Genomic DNA, 18297 nt, shown 5'->3' on the forward strand with positions numbered 1-18297 from the left:
ACAACAATCATATGTGTCTTTAATTATGTTCGGGTTGTGTTACACAATCGTGACACTTACTGGCTACAAGCAAGCTGTACATATACGTAGTGCATTAAGTGCTCGCGCATGTCGTTGAGCAGGTCGATTTAAAGGGCCACAGATGTATTTCACACTGCGGTTCGTTATGTCTTGCAAGCAGTCTGACTCCGCAGATCGTATATATTAATGCGTTACCAAACGCGCTGCAGGCTTTCGCTTTCACGTGTTACAGGAGTGGAACATGCCGCCGAACTTTATTTTTCAAAAATGACTTTCTTTGTTTAACTTTCAAACAAATTGTTTTAACCTGTGATTGCTACCTTGTGTGTGGGTCACTACACCTATTAGATGCTTGAAGCTGCTTACATGCGATAGAGTATGTTTCACGACCTTGTAATGAATGATAGGTTAATTTTTATCGGGGGCTCATGTGCAGACGTGTTCTCTTATCGTAGTTGATTTGTGTGTAGCGTTTTTTACAGCACGGACTCACCACTTACAGGCGTTAATTTACCTTAGTTTGATATTTTGTGCGTGAAATTGGCAAACTGATTGAAGAATTATCAGGAAGAAACTTGATCTTTCTACGTGTAACAAGAAATGAGGAAATATCAGTGGCGTTTAGGTACATACGGAGATCGATCTTTATTAGCAAATAATAGGACTTCCCTGAGACCTAACTGGATAGCGGTTATGTGTTAGAAGGGGCGGGGGGGAGGGGCTTTACAAGAATAAGCAATAGCCCCACGAGAGATACTTCGTGTCCTCCTGAGAACACCTGATGTGGACTTACCGTGTAGTTATTATTCCGATAACATTTATATGGACGCTCCAAGCGCGTTTATGCCGTCAGCGACGGCGTCAACGTGAGGTTTCGTATGAAGTCTAATGACGAATACACCGTCGCCTCGCGCGCAACGCTGTATGCGCGAATGAAAGCGTGCGAGTGGAGACGACGATTGCGGCTCAGTCTCGTCCTCGCCAAAGGGACGGAAGCGCAGAGCAAGCGCGCCGTATTCCGTAGCGCTCGAGGCATCCACCCTTGTGAGGCACCTTGGGGAGGAAAGGGGCGGGGGGCGGCGTCCTACTCAACCTGCAACTGCGCATGTGGCGGCAGCACACGCTCGCGCGGCCGCATCTTAAGAGCGATCTGCGTTGTGGGTAGAGTCTGCGTACGTCGGCGCCTCGTATCTTGGTTGGTGTTGTGTGTTGTCGGCGCTCACTCTGCGCTGAAGCGATAGACAGCACGAAGATCACTTCGTTCACTGTTTCGGCCACATTTCCTCGCGCCAGCATTCTCACGGCGAGTTTCCGTGGTCACTTGAGTGCGATGTGTCCGTGTTTGCTATGGGCGCTGACACCATGCTTGTTAATTTAATTAGCAAGCGAATGTTTACAAGATGATATGGCCGGTAAAAGTACTATCCTTACTTCTTGTGGCTGTCTGTTATTTTGCTATCGCAATCGATGCTTCACCTATCGGGCGCAACTGCGACTTTTCTTATGCATACTGTTTGCTATGGCATAACAAAATTAGTTTATATTCGGTTTATTACTTAATTTTCAGTCTTAATCTAATGGCAAGGAAGGCTAACTTCCGGTACGAGACCTTGTAAAAGACTTTCCTATTAACTATTCTTATGATGTCAGCCTATTGTCACGCATCATTCGAGTCATAAAAATTCTGAAGTTTTTTTGTCAGCTCTGTCTCAGTCGAAAAGATGCTAACGAACACATATTGATTTCAAAAAAGTGCATCATATGTTTGGACGTAATTCATAACTTTCTTGACTAAAATAGGCTGCAGATGTTTGAAGCATACTGTCGTCAGCCTTTAAGGATCATAACCATTTATATCAATTCGGTTGGCACCTTTAAAAACGCGATGAAGTGCGCCACTACTTCATTCGATTGGCGTTGAATGTCAAGACAAAACTGCACCAACTGAGGATTAAATTTAGTGAACTAAGCTGTCATACTATGATATACCGCTAGTTTATCTTCTTTTTTTTTACCTGAAGCTTAAGCAAGACCTGAAAGACGCCGTCTCTGTGTAAAACACAGCGTTCAACGGAGAGTTCATGGGGGTTATTCCCTTCTTTATTTTATCACTCTTATCCTTTGTGCAAATTATCTGTTAAAAAGAACAATTAAATCTGGCGATGTGTTCCACGCCCTTTAGCAGTAGGAAGAGACTTGGCCTATTGAAAAATCTATACATGATTTCATGAGGCCTAATAAAACTTCCTCGGAATGAAATTCGAAGGACACAGAATACAACACAGCCACGGCAACTACAGGAAGCGCATGAAAAGAAAGAGCAGCTTCTTTCCAAGGAGATTGTAACTCACCGGCTTTTGGTAGCGCAAAAAAATAATGGTTAGCCTTTGTAAAAATTATCGCGATTAACACGCACCGCGCGATTTCGCGAGACAACTCTTGGGGTAAACCTTCTGGACTGCTCGTTCTAGATGTGTGTTCCGTTATATCATTTGTAGTGTTTGAAACAGGTAAGGCATGAAGTAGGTCACGTAGAAAAAATCGCTTCATTGTCTCTTTGTTTCGTAGTGGCGGCTAACCAAAAACCGAGCGCCTCGTTTGCCCTTGTCGAAAGGAAGCGTGTGAAAATACAATAGAGTCGCATTTATCGCACGACACTAACACCTGCGCGTCTGACGCACACAGCTAAGGAATAAGGGTGCTGCCATTGTCTTAATCCCACTGTGTATGGTATGGTATGAAGAACTTTATTTAGGTCCTGAGGGATCAGTCTGGGACTGATGCGGGCCGCTCCCACGTCGGTACAGAGAGGCCGAGCCCCTCTGCCATCACACGGGCCCTCTGGACAGCCCTGAGTTGGTCCGCCAGCACTTCACTGTGCAGCATTCGCTGCTACCACTGTTCACCTCGAGAACCATCACCGGCCAACGCTAAGCAGCGCCACAGCATGTGTTGTAAATCGAGCAAACCCCCACACTTACTACAATAGACTGAAACCCCGCAGTCCGGATTAATTTTATTCATGATGACCGGGTTAGGGTACGTCCGTGTCTGCAGAAGCCTTAATGTAACCGCCTGCGGCCTACTTAATTTAGGATGTGGCAACGGGAATGCCCTGCGCCCTAAGTAATAGTGCTTGGTGATTTCGTTGTAGGTTAACAGTTGGTCCCTGTACTCAGGAGCGGGAGATCCAGCCCCTTCAGGGAGTACACGGCACACTAATCCTCGTGCCTCCCTGTGCGCCACCTCGTTGAGGTTACGCGGGGCTCCCTCCACTGTCCCCATGTGCGCCGCGAACCAAGTAACTGTATGCGAAGTGATATCCCTACCCTGCAGCAGTCTGTTAGCCGGTTCCGCAACAAGTCCTCTCGAGAAGGCTGTAATCGCAGATCGCGAGTCGCTAAACACCAAAACTCTTCTAGAATCAAGTAGTGCTAGAGCAATAGCCACCTGTTCAGCAACCCCCGGGTCTTTGGTATAAATGGAAGCAGCATTTCTAACGCTCCCTTTGCCATCTACTACCACCACCGAATAAGCATTTTTACCATTAATCCATGCGGCGTCAACAAATGCAGACTCCTCCTCCTGATCCTTTGCCTCTCGCAACAAAGCCCTAGCTCTCGCGACCCGCCTCCCTACATTGTGCACGGGGTGCACATTCCGCGGAAATGGACGAACCATGATATTTGCCCTAAGGTTCACGTTCAACTCGTGTAGGGGCGCCCTATCGTGCGACACAGCCACCGATTCTTCAATTGACTGTAATATATACCTACCCGCTGGTGTACCTAGCAACCGCTCCCTCTGTGCGGTACGTTGAGCCTCAGCAATTTCATCTAAAGTATTATGCAAACCCAGTCGTAACAACATATCGTTTGACGTAGTCATAGGCAGACCAAGCGCAGCCTTGATGGCTTTTCTGATTAATGCTTCCAATTTATTTTTCTCCCCCCTATTCCAATTTAGCATAGCTGCCACATACGAGAAATGACACATAATAAATGCGTGAAGTAAGCGCATCGCACCTTCTTCTCCTAAACCCCTATGCCTATTAGAGATCCGTCTTATAAGTCTTATGGCCTCCTCCGTTTTCTTGGTAATACGCTGAATGGTTGTAATGTTCGATCCGTTCGCTTCAAGTACAAAACCCAGGACCCTGATTGCTTCAACTTTGGGTATCACCGACCCTTCCCTAGTATGAAGTCTAATGCAAGGCTCAACTTCCGGTACCCAACCCCTCGGCCTACGACCTAGCTTCTTAGATTTGAAGATCAACAACTCCGACTTTTTAGTGGAGCACTTGAGCCCCGTGAGACCCAGGTACTCCTCCGTAAGCGTTACCACCTGCTGCAGCCTAGCCTCAAGCTCTCCATCACTACCACCGACACTCCATATAGTAATGTCATCCGCGTAGATAGAATAGCCAATATCCTGGACAGTGTCCAGTCTATTAGCCAACTTCGACATCGCCAGATTGAATAACATAGGCGAGAGTACGGATCCCTGCGGAGTACCACAGCAACCCAATTTAACGACTTCCGATTTTATCTCCCCAAACCTGAGACATGTCTTTCTATCCGTAAGGAAAGCCTTGACAAAATTGAAAAGCCGCTGCCCCATATTCAAGTCCGATAGCACCCGTAGAATGAAAGAATGTCGGATTTTATCGAAAGCTTTTTCCACATCAAGTCCAATTAGTGCCTTAGTATCCCTTGTTCGCCGGTCAAGGATCTGATGCTTAATCGTGATCATACCATCCTGAGTCGAGAGGCCGGGCCGAAATCCTATCATCGAATGCGGAAAGACCCCATTGCCCTCAACATAACGCGTTAGCCTATTTAAAATGGCATGCTCAGCGACTTTTCCCAAACACGACGTCAGGGAAATGGGTCTGAGATTTTGAAGCCCTATGGCCTTGCCCGGTTTGGGTATCAGAACAGTAGTTGCCAGTTTACACTCTTCCGGGAAAGAGCCTTCCTTCCATAGGCAATTGATCTGCCGTGTAAGGAACTCAATTGACCCATCGTCTAAATTCCGTAGCATTTTATTCGTAATGCCATCCGGCCCTGATGCCGATCGACCATTAAGATTCTGCAGCGCCATCCTGATATCACTTTCAGTGAATTCCGCGTCCATAGCTGCATTGTCGTCTCCACTATATTCCAAAACCACATCAGGTGTATCGTGCCAGGTCTCCAAAGGAAGGTATCTCTGAGCCAAATCCTTTAGCAACTCCTGCTCCGTGGAGTCCCGACACGCCTGATGGACCAGCTTACCTATCACAGTCCTCTGATTAGACTTAGTGTTTGTCTCATCTAGTAAATATCTGAGCAAACTCCATGCGCCTCCCCTCTTAATGCGACCATCAATAGAATTGCACACTTCATCCCATTGCTGCTTGCACAGTACCCGACAATGGTCTTCAATTTCCTGATTAACCACTGCTATACGCTTTCTAAGCCTTCTATTTAATCTCTGACCCTTCAATCTCGCTAACATCGACTGCTTTGCTTCCAACAAATGTGCCAGGCGACTATCCATGTGTTCCGTGTCAATATCGGTCTGAACCTCTTTAGTGGACGCCTCAACGTCACTTTTAAGCTGACTAGTCCACTGTTCCAAGGTCAACTCATTTCCTTCGTCATCGATTCTCTGCGCTCTTCTTTTCCTAAATGCATCCCAGTCAACCATCCTGAATGTGCGCTCCTTTTTATTAGCCACTGCCAAAGTAATCATAAGTATGTAATGATCGCTACCAAAATCTTTATTAGAATTGGACCAGGACGAATCCACCACCCCCCGAACAAAAGTGAGATCAGGTGTCGAATCTCTACATGTCGACGTGCCACATCTGGTGGGATACGAGGGGTCTGTAATCACAGTTAAATTCAAGTCTAGTGCCTGCTGCCATAGTCTCTCCCCCTTAATAGTGCTATAAACATACTTCCACACATGATATGGTGCATTGAAGTCCCCTCCAATAAGCAATGGTGCATCCTTAGCCAGATTGGTTGCCTTGGTCAAGAGAGATTTGAAACTCTGCTTCGTGTCCCGGGGGCTACTGTACAGGTTAAGCAGGTAAACGTTCCTCTGACATGACCTTTGCCGACCTAAGATTACTTCCACCATAATATACTCAATCTTGCAATCTGCCATGTGAAGATTATGTCTAATGTATGCCAACCTCCTATTAATGAGAGTAGCGAGTCCTCTGCCCTGTTCATTATCCTTAACTTCCGCTTTGAAATTCGTTAAGGTCACGTTAGACGTCAGTGTTTCCTGTAACATGATAGCTTGAGGCTTAACACCATGCGTTCTAACAAACTGCTGCAGAGACGCCTTCTTATGATTGAACCCCCTACAATTCCACTGCCAAATACTAAATGAACTATTTAATAGAGCCATCTTGACCACGGAAATTTGGTGAACTATTTTTGAGCTCAAGTCCACTCGGCGACTTACCCTGCTGGGCTAGCGGCCGAGTGCACTCCCGCTCCATAACAGGGACCACTGTATCGTTTAGATATATTTCAATTTTGCCTAATCTCTGATCCGTGATATTTTCCCGTTCTTCTATCCGCTCCAGTCTACTAATGATCTGATTTACACTTTCTTGCAATGTCGCCATCATTGCATTAAGCTCGGAACCGACTTTACCCTGAATCCGTACGGTCGAGGATAAGGCCCTCTTTTTCGGAGCAGGCGTCTCTTCGTCCGCCATGTTCTGTTCTGCGACCTCCACAGACCTTGGTACCTCAACCGAGTCATCATGTTTCCCAGTCTGTCTTAAGCTATCGTTGTTACCGGAAGGTAAGCCGTTCCTAAGTACAGCTATCTCTTTGATAAGCCCGTCAATGGCTGCTTTTAAACTACGATTCTCTCTCTCCAATTGCGCAATCCTATCCCTATCCTTATTACCATCCACATGCTCCTGGCGCTGCTCGGGCGCTCGGCCGGCGCTGATGCCACCCTTGACCTTGTCAGCCCAGGTGGTCTGGCTCCCAGCTGCGCCGCCGCCGCCACCAGCTGCAGGAAAGCGCACCCGCGCCTCCATAGAAACGGATCGGCTCCTGGTCGTACGAGTCCCAGAAGATGGCCGCTGCCTCGACCTGGAGCGGCTCCTAGAGCGCGAGCGTCCCTTAGAGCGTTGGCGGGCGCTCACCAGCTGCACCATCTCGGCTGCCTCTTGTTCCGCCGTTAGCTCCGCCCTGGCTCTCTCCTGTCGTCGAACACGCACGACGTAGGGAAGCTGGTATCGTTGTCTGCATTGTTTATCCGCGGTCAGGTGTCGTCCGCCACAAAGCTTGCAACAAGGCACACAGTTGTGATCCTCTTCAGGGTTCCGAGCCCCGCATCCTCGGCATTCAAAACAATCGGGTGCTGGGCAGACGTCCGCCCGATGTCCAAGCTTGCCACACACATAACATACATCCAACTGCTTTCGATACAGGAAGCACCGTACCAGAGTTGGCCCATATCTGACGAAATTGGGCACCTTTAACCCATCGAAAACAATGATGACTGATCCTGTGTTTTTGATGCGTTTGGCCGCCATAGCCAGCGGATTGCGATCGTTAACAATGTTCCGCTCAAGTGTCGCGGGGCCATCCATAATGTCTACATTGCGAATGACCCCCTTACACGTAGTGTGTGGGGCCGTCTCGTATGCACTGATTTCAAAATCCTTGTCTGCCACTCTGATTGACCTGAGTCTCACATATCGTTCAGCGTTGCTCCTTTCTGGCGTACTAGCCACCAAGATATTTTGCATAAAGTTCGGGCAAATAACATCTTCCCGAATCTGTTCAATACCGAGGCCTGCCGCCTCTACGATTGCCTTGCCCACCGCTGTAGAGCTAACTTTCTCCAAATTCAGTCCACCCCGTGGGCGAATGACTATTTTGATGTGTTCTTGTGGCATCGGTGGCATGCGCGACGCCTTCACAATGCGATTCTTGATTGCCGAGCCTCCGCGTCGTTCACCTGCGCCCCGTCGTTCAGGCATCTCACTTGGCGAACCGCCATCACCTAATCCATGCCTCGTCGTAGTTCTAGATTTTCGGTTGGACACTGTCCACCATCCCAGGTCTTCAGTAAAGTCCTCCGCCGGGAGCACTTCCCCTTCAACGTGCATTGCTGCCATGCCGCGCTAGGTCTACCAGACGCTAGCTCTCGGCCAGCGTGGCGTGAGCACAAAAGCTCCAATGAAGTCCAAAAAAGGGGTGGCCCACCTCAAAATCAGGTATCCGCTGAATCTTCTCTTCTTCACAGATCCGATGATATCAAATTTACACCACTAGGTGACCAAAAAAGGCTCGGAAGCTTCGAAAAAGACGGACCCATAAAAGCCCACAAGCCTCCTTCGAACTTCGTCGTCGTCTCTCTCCAAATGTGTAGTAGTAGCAGCATTTATTATTAGCTGAGTGTGAAGGCCACCGCCGTGGGCACCGCAACTATCGCGTTGATGCGAACACATGAACCCTCCCGGAGCGGACGGAGGGTGAAGGAGATGGGGAGAGAAGCTTATGGGGAACCCGCGCTTCACATGTGACGCGCATGAGAAAAGAATCCTCACCACCGTCTAGTGAGAAAGCCCCTTGAGGTTGCACAAGCTAATGCGGATCAGCTAGGCGTGCGTTGTTCTTGCGCTTTCCTCAGCTGTAATTCTATCGAGCTTCGCTTGTGCTTCATTTCACGCAAGGGAGTATGCGCGCGTGTGAATACCGAACCGCTCAAGAGGCTACGATCGTCGCAGACGCATTTATTTCTTAAAACAACGTGCAGCTGTTGTGCGCAGCAATGTCGGCATCGGCATCTGTAAGCATGCCGCCGCCAGTGTTGCGGCAGCGCTTCGAGACGACTGATTTACTGCAAGTGTTCGCTCCGGCCAAGTCTTTCGCGGAGGGCGAGGATTGAATACAATAAATTGCTTTGGACGTTGAGAAAATGATCACTTACAACGGTAGGTCAATGTTACAGCCAAACACATTGCACGAGTGAAGATTTTTTTTTCTGCACATTACAGACGCTATTAGAGAAAGCCACTTGGCAATTAAAGCGCGCCCTCGTGGCGCCGCGGAAACTCACCGCACGCCGTTGGCATGCCGCGGGCTATTGTCTTCTCGAACGGTGAGATCTCGAGTGAAAGCGGGCTCAATCTTGCGTGCGCGAGGGAGTAAAGTGGGAAGGAAGCGCGCCAACTTCCCAAAAGCGGGGTGGGAGGGGAGGGTGCCTTATACTCCGACGGCTATTGCGTTTGAGTGGCCGCGCGAGCCCTGTCTCGAAGGCGATTTGCGATGCGGACAAGCCAGGCGCCTAGGCACACTGAAGGACGACAGCCTCGTGTGCGCTGTAGCACCCGTACGCTTGCGCGCCACCCGTGTTCGCGAGGTGACACTTTTTGTCGTCTGCTAGCCAGAGAACTTGCAGAGAGCAGCCAGAGCAAAACCGTCCCGGCTGATTCTGGCACCCTGCCGGTAGCCAGGATCGTCCCGCCCGAGCAAAACGAACGCTCGGCGGATGTGCATAACGTGGTGGTCGGAGAATCCCGTGAAAAACAAAGGTGCTCTGGTTGGTTCTGGCAGCCCGTGGGTAGCCAGAAGTGGAGAATTCTAGAGGCCCACTGCCTGTTCTCGGGATGCTCTTGCCCGGGCTAACATTGCCTGCCACATTGCGCGCGATCGCTTATCGGATTCACAGGTCAATTAAATGTGTCTTGATGACCACCGATACCGGGAGGTGCTCTTTCCTCCTCGATCACTCGTCATGCTGCGGTTAACGGCACGTCGCCTTGGCCTATGCAAAAAAACTTGTCTAACGTTATCTTGGCCCCTACCATGCCATACCCAGTCACAAACGTAACCTATCACATCGCTCCTCTACATCCTAAGTCACGGGCTGCCACAATCACAAGTGACATAGTCCATTGCTCGCACCTTGAACCGCACCCCTGTACGCCCGAGCATTATTAGCACCGGGCGGTGTTTCTTCCGCCAGTGGGTGCTGTCAAAGGCGGTGATCCCGTGGCGTGCACTTTCTACATGGTGTTTACCAAGCTGATATTTCCAAATTCCCCGAGTTTTCCAGGTTTTTCCTAAGTGCCTTTGCAACATACTCTGAGCGATACAGAACATTTGTTTGATGTCAAAAGAAGCTTACACCATGCCGCCCAATACTATCATTCTCGAGTAAGCATGTTAATAAATAAAAAAGGACGTAATCCAGTTTGAATGGTAAGGAGTAGTGTTTATTTTATGTAAAGAGAAAACAGAATGAAGGTGCTAGTAAAATGCACAGCGATTAAAATGTTCTCAAAAGATATGGTAAGGGCTGTTGAAAATACTGCCGAACAAATTCCAATGCGAATAAAAACAGATGCATACAGAATCAAACATTTTCGCATATAAGCTATTTCTATCAAATAATAGCTAGCTCATTCGCATGAGGCCCTAACTTTGTCACAAGTGAGATTCTGTCTCAGCTGCTGGAAAGTCAGCCTCGACTGTCCTCAGATACTCTGAGCCCGCGCAAAACGCCTCAGTGGTGCGTTTCGTTGCTTTAAAGAGTTTATTTTGTTTTCGATAAGGGGCACCTGCATCTCGGTGCCGGCCAACACCTTCTTCATTGAGCTCAAGCTCCATCAAAGAAGCGGCGGGAAACTTCCTTTCCCGTTCATTCCTCAATGTGTCGGTCCTCTGTCTTCTCGTCTTCCTTCTGCGGCGCATGCGCCCCACGGGCAGTTTCAAGCATCCTCTTGGTTAGTTGCACAGTCAACGCCCGAATTTTCGGACTCCCTAGGGGCCGCGAAGTTACACGAAAAAATGAATGCATGTCTTTTACTGCTCTTAAGGGCTCAAATTGCCACAGGCACCTCCGAAAAAGCTCTGAAGGCCTGCCAGCGCATATTATCGCTCGTAGTGAGAAAGGAGACAGCGGGTGCAGGCGTGTGTAGTTAATCAATACATACTGTGTCTCGTGACAATTGCCCCTTCCCGCCCTTGTTAAACTTCAACACAAAACTTTAAACGCGCTTTACCGCTTAGCACTGCCGTATTGGGGCGAAGCTAACTTTTGGAAACCGGAATTAGGCAACGTGTTTTGCTTTCTGAGCTTCGAAGCCAATCGCGAAAATTACAAATGCGGAGTCGGTGACACTGCCGACAGTGGCGATTTTTTTCATCTAGAAAGGTGGAACCGAACGGCTAGAACGTTAACAGCGAACGTTGAAGCTGCTGGACCTAGCGTTGCCGCGGTGGTGGCTGTGCGTGCGAGAGCGCGGGATCGAGGCGGCGAGATAATAAAAATGGCTTTGGCGGTGGCTTTGATTAATGCTGTTTCGGACCTGCACTCACGGCAGAAAGTCCAGAAAATCAGACGGCGAAAGACTCTTGCATGAGAAATTTGAGACGTTCTTATACATTGACTTTAGTAGGAAGAGGCTCTAGCTTTGCTATTGCTGCATTGTTGTGCGTCTTTTCCTTGCAAATATATATTATCTGTGTAGAGTTTTTTCGCGTAACAATGTGTTTAACTCTTTTAGTAGGAAAATATTGTCGGTTTTCTAGAAAGCTTTTTAGAGATTAAAGAATACTGTGTCCAGGACGCCTCTATGGGCCCGAAACGGTGTTTAATTATCTAAGAAATAGATAGATATGAAGCTTAATTAACCACTTTTTTAAAATCATTGCTCTATTGTCCTAGGATATTTTGTCATTCAGGAAGGAGGCACTTGGACAGAAGTGAATATTTATTTATTTTTTAAAGGGGAGCTTGCTTGGCAAGTTTGAGATGCTTTTTCCAATGTATCTGGCCTGTAACGCTAAAAGCCACGAAGGCATGCTTCAACAAGCGGCATAGAACGCCCTGAGTGCAGCGCTACACTAAGGATCGCCACTAAAGATTTTGACAATTAATATGTGTATGACGTACTGCGTGTGAATATGGCTATATAATATCCACCTTCTCTATATATACTTCACGGCGAAGAAAATCGTTTTTTTTTTCCGTATAACATGATGGTCTTTAACTATAAAATTTCCGCCTTATAATATTACTTCATACCTGGAAAAGCGTACTTCATGAACACACACATGGTTCATGAGCAAATTACACTAAGAAGGCTTCCCTTTATTTCAACTTGAGTTCAGTCTAGAGTGAACACAACTCGTGTTTTCGCATTCAATCTGCATGCTTAGAGACACGACTATTCCCGCGCTCCAGCTGATCCAATGCGCCAAGATGCCAAAGTATCCACGAGGCCTCCACTGAGTTTCTGCGAGCTAGTCGCCGATGTCACAAGGTCGTTCGTCTACCTGTGGACGCGGCGCGTTAACGGCAAATCCTCGTAGTCCCATCTCACACTTTGGACATCGGTAATAGACGTGGCCCACTTCTCCGCAATGCTAGCAGAACGGGCGGTGGTCGACGGTGCACTAAACGTTCGTCTTCTTTCGCAAGTTGCGCTGGGTGATGGCGCGCGCTACGGGCGGTGCATGTAGCGGAGGTGGACGAAGGAATTGCGGTGTATGGGGCCCTGGTGCAGGCAAAGAGGGGGAACCACACGATGGGTTATGGTTACGGTCAGATGTTATGGCAGGGGTTGATGAAAATCGGGTTCCACTTTGGTTACTCCGCAGTGACTGCTAAAATTATTCATTCGCGATGTCAGTGATTAATGCCACCTGGTGCAGCAACCTTGGGAGCTCATTCCGCACGGCCACTATCATAGTCCTCCGCAAGTCTTCGGTACCTATAGTATTCGAGCTTCGGCGTAGTTGTCGTCAGCGCAAAGAGGTTCTGTGCATGATCCGTGCCTCAAGCGTCTTCTCCATTTGGTGCACTCAGAGACAAACTCGTCGACGGTCTTTGGCAGGTTCCGTACCATTCCGGTGAAAAGTCGTCCAGTACACCCATACCTACCCGCACGCATCAGAAAATCAATTTTTTTTCCTGTTTGGACATCTGAAGGTTGGCGTGGCGGAAAATACCGCTCATATCTCTTCTGTAACGATGGCGACTACACTTGGGTTTCCAGTGGAACTTTGGTTCTGTCTCTTGGGTCGACTCTCGTGAAGCCGCTTAGGAAGTTGCGGGAAAACAGGTCCTACGCTGTTATATGCACTTCCAGTTCTCGAACGAAGTCGTCATGGCTTCTTCCAAGAAGTACACGTGTCGCAACTTGTCCTCAGAGTTTTAGTGGCTGAATGTTAATACTCTTTCGCTAGCCTCGAGCTAGGTTTCTGAGTTGCCCGACGAAGCTCCACGGAAGCTATGTGACGTCCTGGTTTGTTGCAGTACAATGGCTATGGGCGATGCAGGTTCCTTCGTTGGGGCACTTCCACATCCGTTGTGACACTTCCACATTGTCGCGTCCATCTTCCACGCCTTGTTGAGTAAGCGGACACATTCCGATGACAATCTTTGCACCCTGAGATTAGCTTGTTGGTCCGGAGCGGCGATGGCATTATCTTCACGCATTGGGCTCGGCTCACGGCTTGGACGTCCTGTCGCAAACATAAACGCCGATGCACCTGCAGTGGATGTCATGTTGCTGTGATGGTGAAGAACGGTACTTCCAAAACGCTAGTTAGCGATTGAACTCTTCCTTAGATGAACTCGTACACAGAAAAACATGCAACAAACAAACCACAACAAGAGCAGCGAGCACAGTCGTCGATTGTCGAAATATGATCTGAGGCAAACGTTTTAGCTATATGTAGGTGAGTTATCGTATATTCCAACGTAATCGCTGGTACTCACGTACGACCTAGACTGTAAAAAACTCTTCGCGTCGCACATGAATTGTGATCACAGACAACATTCCTTAGCGAGTGCAATAGCCCGCGAATTTCTAGCACGAAAGCAATTCAGACTAAAAAATAAAGAAAAATACTTTTACTAATGATGAACAATAATACAGCGCACATAAAAAGGCACACTATGAGCTTTATTTGGCTGCGGTAAACGTAGATTTTGTGCCATTATATTAGATTGATTCGATTTTATTCAGAAATGAAAATATTTGGCTTTAAGGGAATCCGGGGCAAACATATTTGTTGCCGTTACAATTGGAGAAAGGCTACGCTGGATAGTAATTATGGATTAGTTCCACTAGTGGGCATAAGCAGCCAGTTAGAGATGGTAGGATTGTCCCCATACTTATGCGGCGTCCTCGAAATTTTTGGGCATTCAAAGAAAAAGGCAGGCGCCTCTCGTGCACAGTTAGGTAACCAAACCTTTATTGCGTGATAACGCAAGAAGAGGTTCATGCTGAACTTGGCCCTCTCTGCTGGGAAGCGATATCAGCCATGCACCTGGTAACGTTTTGTGGGCTGCAGCTTTGGTTCTCGGGGCCAACATTTCAACTTCATAGTTGAAGCGCATCCGATTTTCTTTCCATATCAGCTGGCAGCGTAAGAGAGCCTACACCTGCGCTTACCGCAGGATTGTGAGAGTGAGCTAGCCTACATCCACAGTGCAATACCTGAGATTCCAGGTCATACAAAAGGTTAAAGAGAACACATTTGGCAGGTATTTTAATGTAAGCAGAATAACACTATATATAAGCGCCGTCAGTAGCTACACGATTGTCACTCGTCTAGTGAATGGTGTGTATTTCATTTGTAAATAAATTTGACATTACGGCCGGCTACTTGGTTGAGCCGTTCGCAAAGAGAGAATGTGTTCGCTAAAATAAAAAACTTCCGCACTAAAAGCCAGAGTGTTCACCTTTATAACCATTACTTGATATAGATACCACAAATCATTGCGCAGTAAAGACGCAGAATATTTTGTGCGGCAAAAATATTGCCGCACAATATAATTCATGAAATTGCGGCGTCCAATAGCGCTAACAACAACTCAAAAAAGCTTGTTCTCGTTCTGGAACAACCTTCCTCATTGGTCAATTCAGTTGACGTGGTTTCAACTTTCAGCACACCAACAAACCTTGTGAGGTACCAAACAGATCGCGCATGTGGTAACACAAATCAGCGTGCTGGGAGGGACCAACTTCATTGGCAAGAATATGTTCAATGCATGTGAAAAAAAGCAAATTATACCCATGGCCACACTGACGCTCGTTTAGCCACAGTTGCAAATCACCACCGACTCCGCTGCAATGCGAACTGAAAAGCATATGGTCGCTGTATTATCAACGCATACGGACAGCTTCTATAATCGCCGATACGGTAGCAGGTGCACCTACCGGTATACCCAGTTGCGTCGCCTTCGAGGCTCGCAGTGGGAGCTGGAAATACATTCATACAAACGCACATATGTACCCACATATATATAACCTTCAGGAAGGAAAATCAAAGATCTCGAATTCCGTTAGTCAGAGCCATATGAAGACGACATATTGTCAAGCCAAGGAAAGCATAGGGGAAATTACTCGGTGTTTTAATTGAGCCGGAGGAATAATGCAGTGTAGGATGAACACCGGAGAGAGGCTACCATGCGGACGTCGCTCGAAAACCCGTTTCTGTAATTAATGCAGTTTTTCATACTACTTCACACATTACATTCAACGCGTTCCCGTATATCCCTGGTTCCTGTCCTGTCACCGGCGCGCTGCCCGACGCAGCCGTACTTGAGGCCACAACTATCAGCAGAACTGCCGGATAGTCAAGATTGTCAGTGGGATCAACCGAATGCACTTAGCATAATGGTTCACCACTCCTTGCACTGAAGCCAACTTCAATTAAGTCATTCACCTGGACCTGTAAAAGAAGAAGGCCGCCTTTAGTGGGCACGTAAGAGCGGCTACCATGCGGACGTCGCTGAAACACCCCTTTCTATATTTCATGCAGCTTGGCGATTTAGTATCATTTTACCCTAAACTTACTGGCAATACTTGCACGCTGCTTAACCCCGGCTCAACGGTATTGTATGCAGCATTCTCTGAATGTATCCTAGCCGGGAAGCTTGTGATACTTTGCCGCGATGTGGAAGTAAACCCTGTCCCCCATCGCATGAAATTGACCAGCATAATATATGCTTACCCCAGTTGGTAATCCTTCAAAATCGGCACGCGTCACGGGGACAGAAAGACAGACAGACAAAGAACTTTATTAATGGTCCTGAGGAACCGGCGTTAGGGTGCCACCATTTTCAGGGAGTCGCCGTAGCCGTCGCGGGCCGCACCCACGTGGGGGTCGGAAGATCGTGGTCCTCCGCCCTGTCGTAGGCCCTCTGGACAGCCCGTGGTTGCTCTGAGAGGTCGCTGCTCTTAAGAGCTCCCTCCCAGTCGGTTAGAGTGATTAGCGATGATCTGCGTAACGCAGGGCATTGCCAGAGGATATGGGATAAGGAGCAGTACGCCTCCCCACAGTATGGACAGTGGGGTTCTACATTAGGCGCGAAGTGACTGAATCAGCCCCTGGAGGGGAATAGCCCGGTTTGAAGCATGCGAAAGGCCGACGTTGGTGGTCTACTAGGTTTAGGGTGTGGTAGCGGAAAGGCTCGCCGAACAAGTTGATAATGTGCCAATATTCCATGGAAGGTGAGAAGCCAATCCCTGTACAGTCCTAAGTCGCCGCCCGTGAGTCCACCTGCACCGCCACGGTGTGTAAGACCTCGCGCGCAGTCATGGGCCAACTCATTGTCATTAACAACTTAAGAGTGCACATTGATTCCCATATGGGCCGGGAAACATTTGATGCTATGAAAACCAGCAGCCCCCTCGCTGCCGAGGATGGCCGCCGCCTCCTTTGAGAACGAGCCGGAGGCGAAAACTCGGGCTGCACACCTGGAGTCTGTAAAGATATTGGGACGTAGAGGGTCCTTCAGTGCTATAGCTATAGCAACCTGCTCGGCTACTGTTGCAGAAACCTTCCGCACGGATGCTGAGTTAGAGTGCCATTGGAGTCAACCGAAACTACGGCATAGTGATAAGAGCGCTCGTGCTAGACGGCGTCAACGAAACATGCCAGATTCGGAGTGGCCGCAGCCGCTTTTAACAGGGAACGAGCCCTGGCTACCCGGCGCCCTACATTGTATTGAGGGTGGACGTTACGTGGCGTGGGATCTACCTTGAACGTATCTCGGAACATGGGTGATCGGGTCACGTTGCGCTCCGTGATTTCCTGGTGACCGCATGCAACGGATTCGAGGATGCGTCTCCCCGCTCGCCATGATCAGAGTCGTATTATCTGGGCCACTCGTCGGGCCTCGATCACCTCTGATAAGGTGTTGAGCATGCCTAGTTGCATGAGACGCGCGGTGCTGGTAGTGAGTGGTAAATCTAGCATGGGCTTGATGCTTTTGCGCATGAGGGCGTTGATTCTGGCCTCATCCCGTTTAGACCAGTGCAACGCGGAGGCTACATAGTTAACGTGGCTCATCAGAAACGCGTGGTAGAGTCTTAGGAGATTGCTCTCGCTTAAACCCCCTCTGCGGTTCGAGACCCTGAGGATAAGCCGAAGCATATTCTCCGTCTTGGAGGTAATGCGGGCTATAGTCTGTGAGTTGCCCCCGCGAGATTCTAGCAAGAGTCCGAGGACCCTGATAGTATCCACTCTGTGGATTTGTTGTCTGTCGCTCGTATAGAGGGCTATGGGAACTTGATCTAATGGTGTGGAGCACCTAACCCCCGTCGGGTGGGCCTATACAAGAGAAGTTCGGACGTGGTTGGTGACAGACTCAGGCAAGTGTCTAGTAGGAAGTGTTCTGTGATGTCGAGGGCCTCTTGGAGCGCACTCTCAACTGCAGCGTCAGACCCTCCCATGCACCACACGGTAATATCATCCCGTAGAGGGCGTGACCCGTTCCTCTTACTGTGGCCAGTCTGTCCGAGAGGCCCTTCATGGCGATGTTAAACAGTAGGGGAGAGATGGCCACCCCTTGCGGGGTGCCTCTCGCTCCCAATGTAAATTCCTTGGATTTGATTTGCGCTATTTTGACAGTGGCCTTGCGATCCCTGAAGAAGGAGCTAACGTACGCATGGAATCGTGGCCCCATTCCCAGATCCGAGATGGCGTCTAGCACGAACCGGCGCGAGATGTTATCAAAAGCCTTGGACAAGTCTGGAGCATGGATGCCCCGAGTGTCTCTAGTCTCGTGATCAGTGATTTACCTCTTAATAAGTAACATGACGGCCTCTGTGGAGAGTGTCGGCCGAAAGCCGACCATTTTGTCAGGTAATAACTCATTAGTTAATGTATGCCTAGATATACGGTTGTGAATGGTATGTTCGGCCACCTTACCCACGCAGGACGTGAGCGAGATGGGCCGCATGTTCTCCGGTGCAAGAGGTTTGCCTGGTTTCGGGATGAGCAC

At 48.6% G+C, this 18297-nt stretch overlaps 1 protein-coding gene and 1 long non-coding RNA gene across 4 annotated transcripts in view; one reads left to right on the top strand and one right to left on the bottom strand.

Moving 5' to 3' along the window:
- The window catches only part of LOC142579794 (uncharacterized), a 79408-nt gene extending 76879 nt beyond the window's left edge, over positions 1-2529 (bottom strand). For 2 of the 3 annotated variants that reach the window (XM_075690369.1, XM_075690367.1), the window contains exon 1: positions 2373-2529. The gene's annotated coding sequence lies outside the window, so the exon portion shown is untranslated. Of the gene's footprint in view, positions 1-814; positions 918-2372 lie in introns of those variants that run through there. The other variant, XM_075690368.1, reaches the window with a different exon arrangement.
- The window catches only part of LOC142579795 (uncharacterized), a 152022-nt gene that overhangs the window by 29959 nt on the left and 103766 nt on the right, over positions 1-18297 (top strand). The gene's annotated exons all lie outside the window — the stretch shown is intronic.

The sequence above is a fragment of the Dermacentor variabilis genome, chromosome 4 (genome assembly GCF_050947875.1).
Source record: "Dermacentor variabilis isolate Ectoservices chromosome 4, ASM5094787v1, whole genome shotgun sequence".
Classification (NCBI taxonomy): domain Eukaryota; kingdom Metazoa; phylum Arthropoda; class Arachnida; order Ixodida; family Ixodidae; genus Dermacentor; species Dermacentor variabilis.